Source organism: Leucopleurus acutus (genome assembly GCF_964270905.1).
Source record: "Leucopleurus acutus genome assembly, chromosome: 9".
NCBI classification, from domain to species: Eukaryota; Metazoa; Chordata; class Mammalia; order Artiodactyla; family Delphinidae; genus Leucopleurus; species Leucopleurus acutus.
This window is the reverse complement of record NC_139144.1, coordinates 49,898,965-49,911,616: the sequence shown is the minus strand read 5'-3', so window position 1 is coordinate 49,911,616 and position 12,652 is coordinate 49,898,965. Positions and strand designations below refer to the sequence as shown.

The following is a 12,652-nucleotide window of genomic DNA, read 5'->3' as shown; positions in this document are numbered from 1 at the left end:
AAATTTAGGAGCAGAATGGGGGTTTACACCTGAGAGGGAGAGAAGAGAGAAAAGAATGTAGAAGAACAGTTCTCCAAGTATTATGGCAGTGTGGCTTAGAAGTTTTTAAGAATAGAAAAGACCAAAAAGCATCTTCTAAGAACAGAAAAGACCAAAAGTTTACATTGCTGCATTACAAATTCTTTTCATCTCCTGAAACCTTCAATAAAGTCTTCTACAAAACAGGTCCTTGTATATGGCTTTGTTTGGGTAGTAGTTAAAGAAAAGGGGTGAGTTCCATTTGAGGGTCAACATCAGGGCAGAAATGAATGAAAAGCCCTGTGATTAATAGTAGGGGGAGAAAGAACTCTGCAGAGGCCGGCAGCGGGAGCCAGAGATGACCATCTGTTCATCCTGGAGAAATTCTCAAAAGTCTCTCAAGGGCATTGAGCGTTTCAAGCCAATAGTATACTGATCTTCAGGAGGAGGATAACCTCAGTTGACAAGCACATGTGCATGACACCTGCATTGGACAGCATTCCAACAAAGACTCTGAACTCTCGGGATGGTAACATGAAAGTCAGGCTGAAACTGAAATTCTGAGAGGGCCTTTGGGCGGGCCAGATGATGGATACAGCAGACAGGAGACGTCCATATTTGTCAGTGTGCTTGGATGGACCAGTGCTCCTATCGTTCAGCATATTCTCAAACTGCATTGCTGAGGTCCCAAGACCACACTCAGCAGTGGCCCAGTGGGAATGGCTTAGTTAACTTCAACAATTCACTGGCTTGGTCTTGAGTCAACATCTTTGATTCCTTACAACAGAAAGGGAGTGATTGGACTATTTGTGTCCAGGGCCATACATCATTTAGCTATAATATTAAAGCCAACATTTATTGAGTATATGGTGTGAGGAAAGGCTTGTGCCAGGCTTTTACCTGCATTAAGTCATCTAGTTCTCACAACAACTCTTTGAGGTAAGTCCTGTTATTGTTGTTCCTGATGAGGAGGCATAATTTGACCCAAGTATAGGTTTTAGGAAACTGGAACACATGGAATAAATAAGAGAACTAAGGGGGAATTTTGTGAGGAGAAGTGGGAGTTGAAGAAGCAGCCAATTCAGCAATTGTTTTCCATTTTTCTTTATTATTGTTGATTTACAATAATAGTTTCAGGTGTATAGCATAGTGATTCAGTATTTTTGCAGATTATACTTAATTATAGGTTATTACAAGATAATGGCTATAATTCCCTGTGCTATACAGTAAATTCTTGTTGCTTATCTATTTTATATATAGTAGTTTGTATCTGTTAATCCCACACTCCTAATTTGTCCCTCCTGCCTCCCCTCTCCCCTTTGGTAACCACAAGTTTGCTTTCTATATCTGTGAATCTGTTTCTGTTTTACATATACATTCATTTGTATTATTTTTTAGATTCCATGTATAAATGATGACAGTTTTTGTCTTTCTCTGACTTATTTCGCTAAGCATAATATTCTCTAGGTCCATCCATGCTGCTGCAAATGGCAGTATTCATTCTTTTTTATGGCTGAGTAATATTCCTTTGTAGCTATGTATACACCACATCTTCTTTTTTATTTTTAATTTTTAAAATTTTTAATTTTTTATAGTAGGTCCTTGTTGGTTATCTCTTTTAAATATAGCAGTGTGTACATGTCAATCCCAAACTCCCAATCTATTCCTCCCCTGCATCCTTTGCCCCTGATAAACATAAGTTCATTCTCTTAAGTTTGTGAGGTTATTTCTCTTTTGTAAATAAGTTCATTTGTATCATTTTTTTTAGATTCCGCATATAAGCGATATCATATGATACTTGTTTTTCTCTGACTTACTTCACGTAGTATGATAATCTCCAGGTCCATTCACGTTGCTGCAAATGACATTATTTCCTTCTTTTTAATGGCTAATATTCCTTTATATTTGTGTACTACATCTTCTTTATCCATTCCTCTGTCAATGGACATTTAGGTTGCTTCCATGTCTTGGCTATTGTAAACAGCACTGCATTGAACATTGGGGCGCATGTATCCTTTCTAACCATGTTTTTCTCCGAATATATGCCCAGGAGTGGGATTGCTGGGTCATATGGTAGCTCTATTTTTAGTTTCTTAAGGAACCTCCATACTGTTCTCCATAGTGGTTGTACCAATTTACATTCCCACCAGCAGTGTAGGGGGGTTCCCTTTTCTCCACACCCTTTCCAGCATTTATTGTTTGTAGACTTCTTGATGATGGCCATTCTGACTGGTGTGAAGTGAGATATCATTGTAGTTTTGATTTGTGTTTCTCTTATAATTAGCAACGTTGAGCATCTTTTCATTTGCCTCTTGGCCATCTGTATGTCTTCTTCGGAGAAATGTCTGTTTAGGTCTTCTGCCCATGTTTTGATTAGGTAGTTTGTTTTTTTTGATATTGAGCTGCATGAGCTGTTCGTAAATTTTGGAGATTAATCCCTTGCCGGTGGCATCATTTGCAGATATTTTCTCCCATTCTTTAATCGCAGATAGCTGTTAGCTTTATACAGATGCTAGTGTCTGCGTCAGGCTGATAGGATGATGATGTAATTTCATTTACATCTGTCTAATGTTTCCTTTTGGACCATAAAGTCTCCCAGTTCATTTCTTCTCAGGTCCTAGGTCTTCCTCTGTCTTTGCAATTCTGCTCTGCATGGGAGGATATGTAGCCCACTCCAGGCAAGAGTGAGATATGATGATGATGAAAGTTGGGAACAACTTGGGCTTTGTGGAGAAATAAATGAGGCTTGCATTTGAGTAAAGATCAAATTGAGGTGAACCAAAAAGAGAATGTGGTCAAGGTAAAAGAATTTGTGTTTAAAGCAGGTGTTTGTATTGTACTTAGGCATAAAATGTGGCTCTGGAGATCCATTTCAGGATCTGGTCTTATAGTGTGCATATAACTCTTCTTTGGAATTTATATATTCACTTATGCAAGTGCACTAATCCTTAGAACAACTAGCTACCCATTACTGCCCTAGGTGGGGCCGCTGAAGGGTTGGGGAGTGGTGCATACACCTTCTGGAAACACCATCTTTGGAGAAAGCTAATTTACTGCACATTTGAATGTTTGGCTTTCAATGGCCATTAACTTAAGCCTGACTCCCAAGAGTGGCTGGCTTTTAATGAGGAACTGCTTTCCTGCAAGAAAAATTCCTAAGATTCTTGGAAAAGGGAAAAGCAAATTCCGTGGAATTGTTAGAACTGGTAGATGAGGTCTGTTCACTAGCCTGACTGGATTTCCTTTAAATGCCAAGATGAAAGTCATTTAGCATGGAGCTCTCACCAGAGAGGATTTAAGAGGTTTTTGTTCTTGTTCTATACTACTGCCAGGAACTATAATTAGCAGGTAAGTGTAAGAGATGGAGATGTAGTTTTTTCAGTTGACATAAATACCCTCCTCTTTTAAAAACCTGCATCCATCCTAACCAAAGTGGACCTGAATAATGGAAGTCCAGATGGACAGATGTCTTCTATAAATCCACAAACAGTGCACCTGTTAGTTTTCTTTTGGCCTGAGGATTAATAAAGGGCCTTGGACTGGTTTGCCATTAATCTCTCACCTTTCTTTTCTTTTTTCACTAATCTTTTCTGCAAAATACTTTAACTGGCATGTTAGAAATCCTTGATTTTTAGATGTGCTCACTTTGAATTCTTTCCTTTTTTTCCCCCTTGGCAAATGTTTATCACACTCCTAGGCAACTTGCTATTTCTGTCATAGAAAGAAGTGTCCCATAAAGGAAATGGGGAAAATGGTTGCTTAGAAAACGTAAGAGTCCTGTGAGACTTTTATATTTCTACAAGGATGCTTATTAAAAGAGCATTAGGGACATATAATGGTAAACACTTGCCATCCTTAGAATATGAAGATGTTACTCCTCACCCTTTTCAAGCATATTTTGAAAGTTTTGTTTTGCTTTGGTTCACTTCGGGGTTTTTTTTTTTTGGTGTTTGGTTTCATTTGCTTACTTGTTTTTTTCCGGTGAACATGAATGGATTTGCATTAACTTATCCACATCTAATTCTTTTGACTAAAAATATACTTTTGTGCGGGAAAATCAGTGAAAATGCTTCTTGATGTACCTGTTCAATATGTGCCATTGAGTCTTATATAAATAAGTAGCTTATGTTGCCAGTAAAGAATGATGAACCATGAGTTTCCTTTATTATTGTTCTGTTCTGACATCTGCAGCTGTCACAGCAGAGTTTGGCAAAACTGAATTAAGAGTCATGACCAGAGAGTCAACAGGTCAGACTCAGATGAAGAGACAAGTGAAGGATAAAGAAGCAAGGCTTTGGTCAGTTGGGAAGGGTACCAATGCAGCTACACCCATCAAACAGAAGTGAAAATCAGGACCAGTTCAGCCTAGAAACCAAAACAAAAGCAAACCAAAAAAAAATGGCCAGCAATAAAGACCATAACAGTTAACCCAATATAGAATAATCGTGACACAATAAAGGTTCAAATCGCCTCTACCTCAGGGTATGTGAAAAATTCATTACCTGTTGCAAAGCATCACTGTTTCTTCTAGTCTTTCTCTCCCTGAGCCTTGTCTCATAACTCTTCAAAATAAAATGGTCTATGGAGCTAAGAATGAACGGGGTTGAATAAAATAGACCAGTGTTTTTTGGTGACAATGATTATACCTTTTAAAGTTTTCATAACTAGCACTTTACTGTTATCATTATTTTCTGCTCAGTAGACAGCACCAGTTCCAGAAGTTTTGTGATATAATTGAAATTGATTTTTTTTTTTTTTTGCTAAGCAGCATATTTGATATTTCTTCAGTGAGGCTCCAGCTCTCCCCCCAGAGCCCGCCCCAAATCTGTGGTGAAGAAAACATGACTTCTCTCCATCTCGTCCTTAACATAGCCTTGGCTTTCCTGTTCACAAAACTGTTAAGGCTTTAAAGGTCATGGACAGTATTTACAAAGGCTAAGATGTGCTATGGGAGAGGCAGTGATGCTTATGTTTTTACAGTTATGATAAAACAGGGGGTGGTCCAACTGAGGATCAGTATGGGGTAGTTTTCTCTGAATTTGGCTTTTGAAAGTTTGCTTGGAACCCGCGAGGTTTTTTGTTTTGTTTTTCTTTTTCCTTTTCCTCACTACCAGTACTTGTCTTTTACAGTTTTAAACAATGCATCCAACATAACCTTTTTATTAGAGGTTAGGTTTAACATATCTTTTCTTATGACACAGTCTTAAGCTCATGCTTTACCCACTTTTCAAATGCCTCCAGCTCACAAAATGAGAAGGAAAATCCTTCCGTGACATGGCAGTATCGCCATCTCTTTTCAAGTAGGAGGACTGCACGCCTACACAGCAGATTTCCTCTGTGTTGTGGGTTCGTGCAGCAAAGAGTTGCAGTTCTGAAGGGTTCCTTGTGTACGTGCTTTCATGCTTCTCGCCTTGGAGACTACACCGAGTGGAGGTCAGGAAGGACCCCACCCTGATGCTTTTTTTCTGTGTATGTTTCTCTGTGTTTCTCCACAGCCTCATGGAACGTATTCCTTTCAGTTTCCCTCAGAATCATTTATGTTTCATTATTTGAAATTGGAAAAAAAAAGCAAATTGATAAACAGGGTATTGGAATTGGTCACCTATTTGATTCTGAAATGGTGCTCTGTGCTCCAACTGAGTGAGTCTGATAATAGAGCATAAGAATCTTTCTTACTGTTTCCTCCCTCCTTTTCATCTTTCCTTTCATCTCCCATTTCTCTCTTTCCTTGTCTCCTTTCCTCCTTCCCCATTCTAGCTGTTTTAAGGCCAGTTTGCCCCCAGATCGCCCACTTATGTTCTTTACCTCATGATGGAATCTTTTCATCCTTCTGACTCTCAGATTTGTTCCCAATTGCTGTAAATGCATTTATCACTTCTGACATAAGGTGGTAGATTTTTTTAGCTTATATTTTCCTCCCCTTTGCAACTCCCTTCCTTCACTAATGGCGGAGAGTGACAACTAGTGATTAGAGGAATCTTGAAAATGCCACTGGGAACTCAGCAACAAGAGATGCCTCATCAAGACGAAGACGTGCATTCAAGCCCGGATCCCTAGATGTCCCCTCCTCCACTCCTTTTATCCCCACTTTACTAGCAAAACCTGAGTAATCTCTTTCTATGTCCTGACCTGGAGATTCTAGCTGAAAACCTTCCGCAAGCCCCGGGGTACGCACTACCCGGCTCAGTGCTCTCCCCCAAGCAGCCTGTTTTGAAGCAAATGCTATGTTATTTCTCTACCAGGGAAAAAACCTTTTTATGTAAATGGAGATATAAAATTTGTAGATGCTGCATAATAAGCTTTAAAGAAAAAAACCAACATTTCAGTGTATTTCCACTTTGCAGCCCTATTTCTCTTTCCCGTCCTTCCTCCTCAGTCCTTCTTTTAGTCATCGTGTTGCCCTTTCTTCAGTTTTGGCCTTGCTGAGGTGTGTGGTTGAGTTCAGAGCGCAAGCTTACGAAATGATTGATCACATCATACCTTCAGGGTCTGCTCGTCCAGCAGAGCTCTGTTTAAAGCCTGGCCGCAAAACTACTCTGGTCTCCACGGGGCAGAATTGTGCTGGTCAGAGCAGCCAATGGCCTTTGTTAAGCACTATCATGAATTATAGCAGTTGGTCCATGTCTTTACAAGTTCATGGATTCATTCTGCAAATATTTGCATGTACCATGTGCCTGGCTGTTCTAGCTTTGAGAACACTACAGAGAACAAAGCAGACAAGTGTCCTTTCACACAGATCTTCACATGTTACAATACATTTTCATAATCTCTTGGGCAATGGCAGTTTTTACAAGTGACTCTAACATCTTTTAGAAATAAAATCCCAAAAGTTTTAGTGGCTGTGAGTATTTTGTTCAATTTTATATATCTTTTTTTTTTAAGCAATAAATGCTGCAAAACTAAAGTGAAATACTTTTGTCTCTTTTTACGTTAGTGGAACAGCTTCTTGCAGTATGTGTTTTACTTTCTCTTCTTTCCCCATTGCCTTGCCCCTATCCAAAAAAAAAAGGCCAAAAAAAAAAGAAAGAAAAAGAAAAAAGAAACATGTTTGGATTTTCACCACCTGGTTATGGTTAGTTCTTTATTTTAAAATCGCTTTCAAAACAGATCAGACATTACACTGTTAAAAACAATTTTCACTGTCGGCATTGAATATCATACTGTGCTTGTAGTAATAACTGATAGATATCTAGAATAATCTTCAATAGGACTGAGACTATAAAGAACTGTCAATCACCGAGTTTAACTTTAAACACAGATGATTTGAATTCACGTTAGCAGCGTGAGGAAGCCAAGAAGATGGAGTAGTGCTGGTTGGAGAAAAGATGATAGGATTACCTCTGCAGTTTGCCTTTCTTGCTGGTTGTTTGAGTCACTAAATCAAGGCAAAGTTTATGAAAAGCCTGTGGCTGGGGTCTCCAACTCTTTATTCCTGCTGAGTTTTTCCTCTTATAAATCTGCCATCGGACATAAGTGCTTTACTTGTGACTTAATTCTGTGCAAGCACAAACACCTTGGTTCAACACTTCGGCCAGGCGGCCTTGACTGTCTTGAGAGCAGCAGAGAGCCAATTAATTTGAGCTGCTGCAAAGAAAAGGGGTTCACGTGCTCTCTGGTCACCATTCACTTCTCTGGCTGGCAAGAGGGCAAGAGTACTGTGGGTGCGGAAAGAAAACATGAACTCCAAGGCAGTCATAGGGCCAGAACATTGAGGGCTAGAAGGGAGCAGCTGATTAGGGGGGAGGGAGCGGTAGGGCTTGTGGATTCAGATGCGTCATCCTTCTAGAAAGAAGCAGTTCCACTCTTTTCATATTTTTCATGCCACCTCTTTTTAAAAATTGGTCATTTAAAAGTCAGCTACACGTACACGCTGTCCAGACTGGGAGTCACCAGCCACATGAGGCTGTTTAAACTTAAAATAATTAAATACAGTTTCAAATCCAGTTCCTCCATTTTCAGTAACCTTACTCCAAGTGCCCGATAGCCACGTGGGGCTCGGGGCTACTGCATTGGACAGCACAGACAGGACATTTCCATCACCACAGAAATCTCTCTTGGCCAATGCTGGTGTAGATGGTGTTTGTAGAATGTCTCTTGGTCTCTAACCATTTGACACCTTTACATTGATCAGATACTTAAAAGATACAGGCAGTAAGAGCCGGATGCTACAATTTAAGCATGTTTCCATCTTGCATGTTCTGATTTTGTATCTTCCTGTTAAAGATTCATGGATAATTACTTTCTTTGCTGTCTTAAATGTCTTTGAATATCTATATATCAGTGCCTTGTAACATGTGCTTCCCAGAGGGTCTAGTCCACAAACTGTTAGTTATCAATCTACAGTGAGGGAGGGAGAGAAACTGAGAATATGCATTTAGACATTTTTATAAGGATTCAGCATTGCTGCGGCATCCAATCATTCATCTTGATTGTATTTTATGAAAAGATCGGTCTGTGACAGAATAGAAATTTTTAAAAAAGAAACTGGCCCGGGCTTCCCTGGTGGTGCAGTGGTTGAGAGTCCGCCTGCCGATGCAGGGTTCGTGTCCCGGTCCGGGAAGATCCCACATGCCGCGGAGCGGCTGTGCCCGTGAGCCATGGCCGCTGAGCCTGCGCTTCCGGAGCCTGTTGCGCCGCAACGGGAGAGGCCACAACAGTGAGACGCCCGCGTACCACACACACAAAAAAGAAACTGGCCCTTCACCACACAGAGTTAAGAAGCAAAGATGTATGAAAAGTTTCACCTTTGGAAACACAGTTCATCTAAGAATTTCAGACAGGACTAGCTTAAATGAAAGGAGCAAAAGCTCAATTCAGGGTAAAAAATATATTAAATATGTAATTATTTGGCATAACTGTGAACATAATCTATAGTAGTTTTCTCATTCACTCTTCAATGTGTATTAAGGATGTTAGTGCTGAATGCTCTTCTCTATAAATCTAGCTCCAGTTTTTGTATAACCGTCTCTATCTCAGGGAGCCTAGACCAGAAGAAGGGGAGCGGGTGCCTGTTATCGAGAGCAATGTGGGGCTTGTTTATTACACTTGGCCAAGTTGGGAAGATTTGTGCTTTAGCTGGTAACAGTCACTACTATTTGAAAAGTATTACAGCATTTGAATTGAAGAAGGAGATACATGACTGTATCTCAGCACAAAGGAGACATTTCTCTGTGATGTGAGCTGATACCTTATAACAAGAGAATCCTCAGCCTTGTCCTAGTTCCATCCCTGAGTACCTGGTCACATCTCAGTGCACTCGGCAGAAAGACCATGCCTGTGCCAACAGGCATGGCACATGCATGTTGAGTTGCTAAGTAAATAATGTAGCATTAAGTGCTTATTTGCTAGCTTCTCTGACTGCACCCCGAGTTCTCCAAGGAAAGGAGTTATATTCAGCCACCTTTGTCTTCCTCAGCTTGCACAGTGGATGCTCAATAAGAGCACACATTTAATTGGCTATTGGAACTACAAGATGCTATTAAAACACACATATTAATGAGCAGCTCAGTCATTGAGTTCATTCAGTGTGCTACCAAATTACTACCTTGGCATTTTCTTCATCTAGTTGTTCTGTAGTCCTGGATGGATTGAGTTTAAGTTCCAGCTAGGTCAATGACTTGTTACATAACCAGAAAAACCCTTCTTCTGGGTTATTGCTATTCCTTACCTCTAAAATGATAATATTGGTTTGCATTAGAGATGATATAATGGACAAATGATTGTAAATACTATGAAACAAGGCTAAAACAATTACTGCATGAAATGTTACTGCCAGCAGTTAGGCAGTATTCATTGGACCTTTTTGTAAAACTTTCTAGTGGCAGAAGAAGTTGGGAGTTGCTGCTTAGATTTTCAGAATGGTGGCAACTTCCTAAAACCTGGTACTTGGAATGTGAATCTCAGAGCAATCTGTTTGCCTCAGCCCACTCCTTTATTTCTTTGATTCACAAAAGTCCCCCTAAAATCAGTACTCTTTCCCCAAAGAATTAATTGTTCAAGCTGTTTATTGTCTGCTGCTGCTTACTCATTGTTTCAGGATTTCAGAGTTATTCATTATCTAGAAGCTCCCACTCGCGGGGGCTCGGGTCTTGTCTGGGAGTTCTTGACTGGGGGCCCTATCACTCCAAGAAAGGAGGAAGCTGAAACCTTGCAAACATGTGGGTCTTCTCTCTGCCCACTACCTTGCATGAACCGGAGGTGTCAGAATGGGGAGATGACTCTTGCAGCCTGAAGCTTTCATCTGGTTGTAGCAGTCAGGAGCTGGAGGGTCATTTTGAGCAACAAAATGTTTTGCTAATCATGGAATTTACAGGAAAGGACACATAGAGGAGTAGGTGCTGAAAGAAGTGAAGTTCTCCATCCTCAAGATCATAGAACTCATCCTTCTGGCCTTGGTCTCTAAGCCACATTCACACCCACATCAAATATCACCAATCATGAGAGCTTCTACTGGGAGAAAGAAGTGTAGTCTGAGTGTTACCCAGTTCATCACAATTGCAGATGGATATCTTCAAAGAGTGAGTGGATCTGGATACCATAAACCAGAGTTTTTCAACCTCGACGTTACTGGCATTTTGGATTGATTAAGCCTTTGCAGTGGGGGGCTGTCCTATGCATTGCAGGATGTTTAGCAGCATCCCTGGCCTCTGTCTACCAGGTTCCAGTAGCAACTGACCCCAGATGTGATAACAACCAGAAACATCTCCAGACATTGCCAAATGTCTCCTGGGCTGGGGGCGGGCAGTGGGCAAAAACACCCTGAGTTGAGAACCACTACCATATGGAGACACTCATAGGATTCCAGATGTGCCGCCATTTCTCAGTAAGATTCAGTAACTTTCTTCTAGGAGTTTCTGGGAAAATGATTAAGGAATGTATACATTATGTTATAACCAAAAAGTTTATATTGTATAAGCACTCACTTGTATGAGACACAGTTGAGTTCTAAACAAAGCAATCAAACTCTTTCCTCTAGACATAAATTTTCTAAGCTGATCAATGACAGTTCTTGCCGTATAGAGAACCTGAAGATAAATCATATTAAAAACACATAAGTAGAAATTAATATTGACGCTGTCCTAAAATGTACCGTAAAAGACTTGTCTGTTAATTCAACATGCAGAAATCTTTATTGAGGATTTACTATGTGCCAGGCATTTGACCAAGCATTGGCAATCAGAGACAAATAAAACGTGATTACTCTCCTTTAGGAGTTTAGAGCATAATTGAGACAGACATACAATCATCAATTACAAATAATACATGGCTAAGTTGCTCTACACAGAGGAGAAGCAGCTACATCAGGTATCAGGGGAAGCATTCTAGAGGAGGTGAAGTTGAAGCTATGAAGCTATGTTTTGAAGGATGAATAGGAGTTAACTGGAAGAAGTGAACAAGGACACCCCAGGCAGAAGGAGCGATGTGTATGAAGATTCAGACAGATGAAGCCACACAGTATGGAGAACTATGAGAGGCTCTGAATGCCTGGGCAAAGGGATCCTATGGGGCAGGAATGTAAAGTGAAGTGAGAGAGTCCATACCACAACCTGCAGGGCTTTGGGTGCTGAACTGGAAGCCACGGTGGAGACGCACTGGCAGAATTTTAGCAGGGGCAGGACAGGGCCTTTTGGCAGCTCCTTTCAGCAACATTGTAGACCTCAGACCAGCAACAGAGAGTCCAGTTAGGAGGCAGCAGCAGTAATTCAGCAGGAAATTAATAGGGACCGAAATCAAGGCATGGTTAATGGGAGTGGGGGGAGGAGATGTTTTAGAGATTAAGCAGATCAAATCTATCAGCTGATTGGAGATAGGAACCTGACACAGAAGGGACGTTTCTGATGGATCTCAGGCTTCTAGCTAAGGTGGCTCAGTGGCTGGTCCTCAATCCCAAAGATAAGAGAATCCAGGAAGAAGAGAGGTTTGGGGGAGAGAACAATGAAACAGCATGATGGCCTGGTTCAAACCTTGAGTTCTGAAATTAAATTCGACCTGGTTTATATCCCATTTCTCTTGTTTACCAATTGCATGAACTTGCTTGGACTCAACTTCTCTAGGCCTTGGCTTCCTCACATCTTAAAGGAGGGCTGATAACAGTACTTACTTGGTAGGTTATTATAAGGTTGAAATGAGATGACCACCAGGAAAACTATGCCTAACATTTAGTGAGCGTCAATTAATGTTAGCGACAGTGTGCAGAGTGTCCTTCGGGACTTACGCAGCGCAGCAACCCTGAGTCCACGCAGTCCAACCTCAGTTCAGAGCTTGTGCTCCTAACCATTCTAATATACTGCCTCCTGGGGGCAAGTGCACCTAGATTAAACGGTTGGAATATAGCCTGCACGAGGGGAGTGGTGTGATATAAGGACAGCAAACTAGCAAGGGTTAAACCACGGGAGATTGTATATGCCAGGCTAGGGAGTTTGGCCTTTATCCTGTGTGGGGGATGAGGAGATACTGGGATTTTAAGCAGGGAGATGATATGTCCCGGTATTCATGTCCCAATAATCACTTCAGCAGCAGTCTGGAAGGGCTGAACTAACACCATAGGAAAGGGGTGGTAGAAAAGTTCCCACCGGCCTTCTTTATTCTAGTTTCCCTCTTAAGTGTATTGAAAACTCAGTTTGTCAACTTGATT

General features: G+C 40.9%; 1 protein-coding gene across 15 annotated transcripts in view; it reads left to right on the top strand.

Annotated features, from left to right (window-relative positions):
• Window positions 1-12,652, top strand: part of DYNC1I1 (dynein cytoplasmic 1 intermediate chain 1) — a 506,528-nt gene that overhangs the window by 339,599 nt on the left and 154,277 nt on the right. The window lies entirely within an intron of this gene.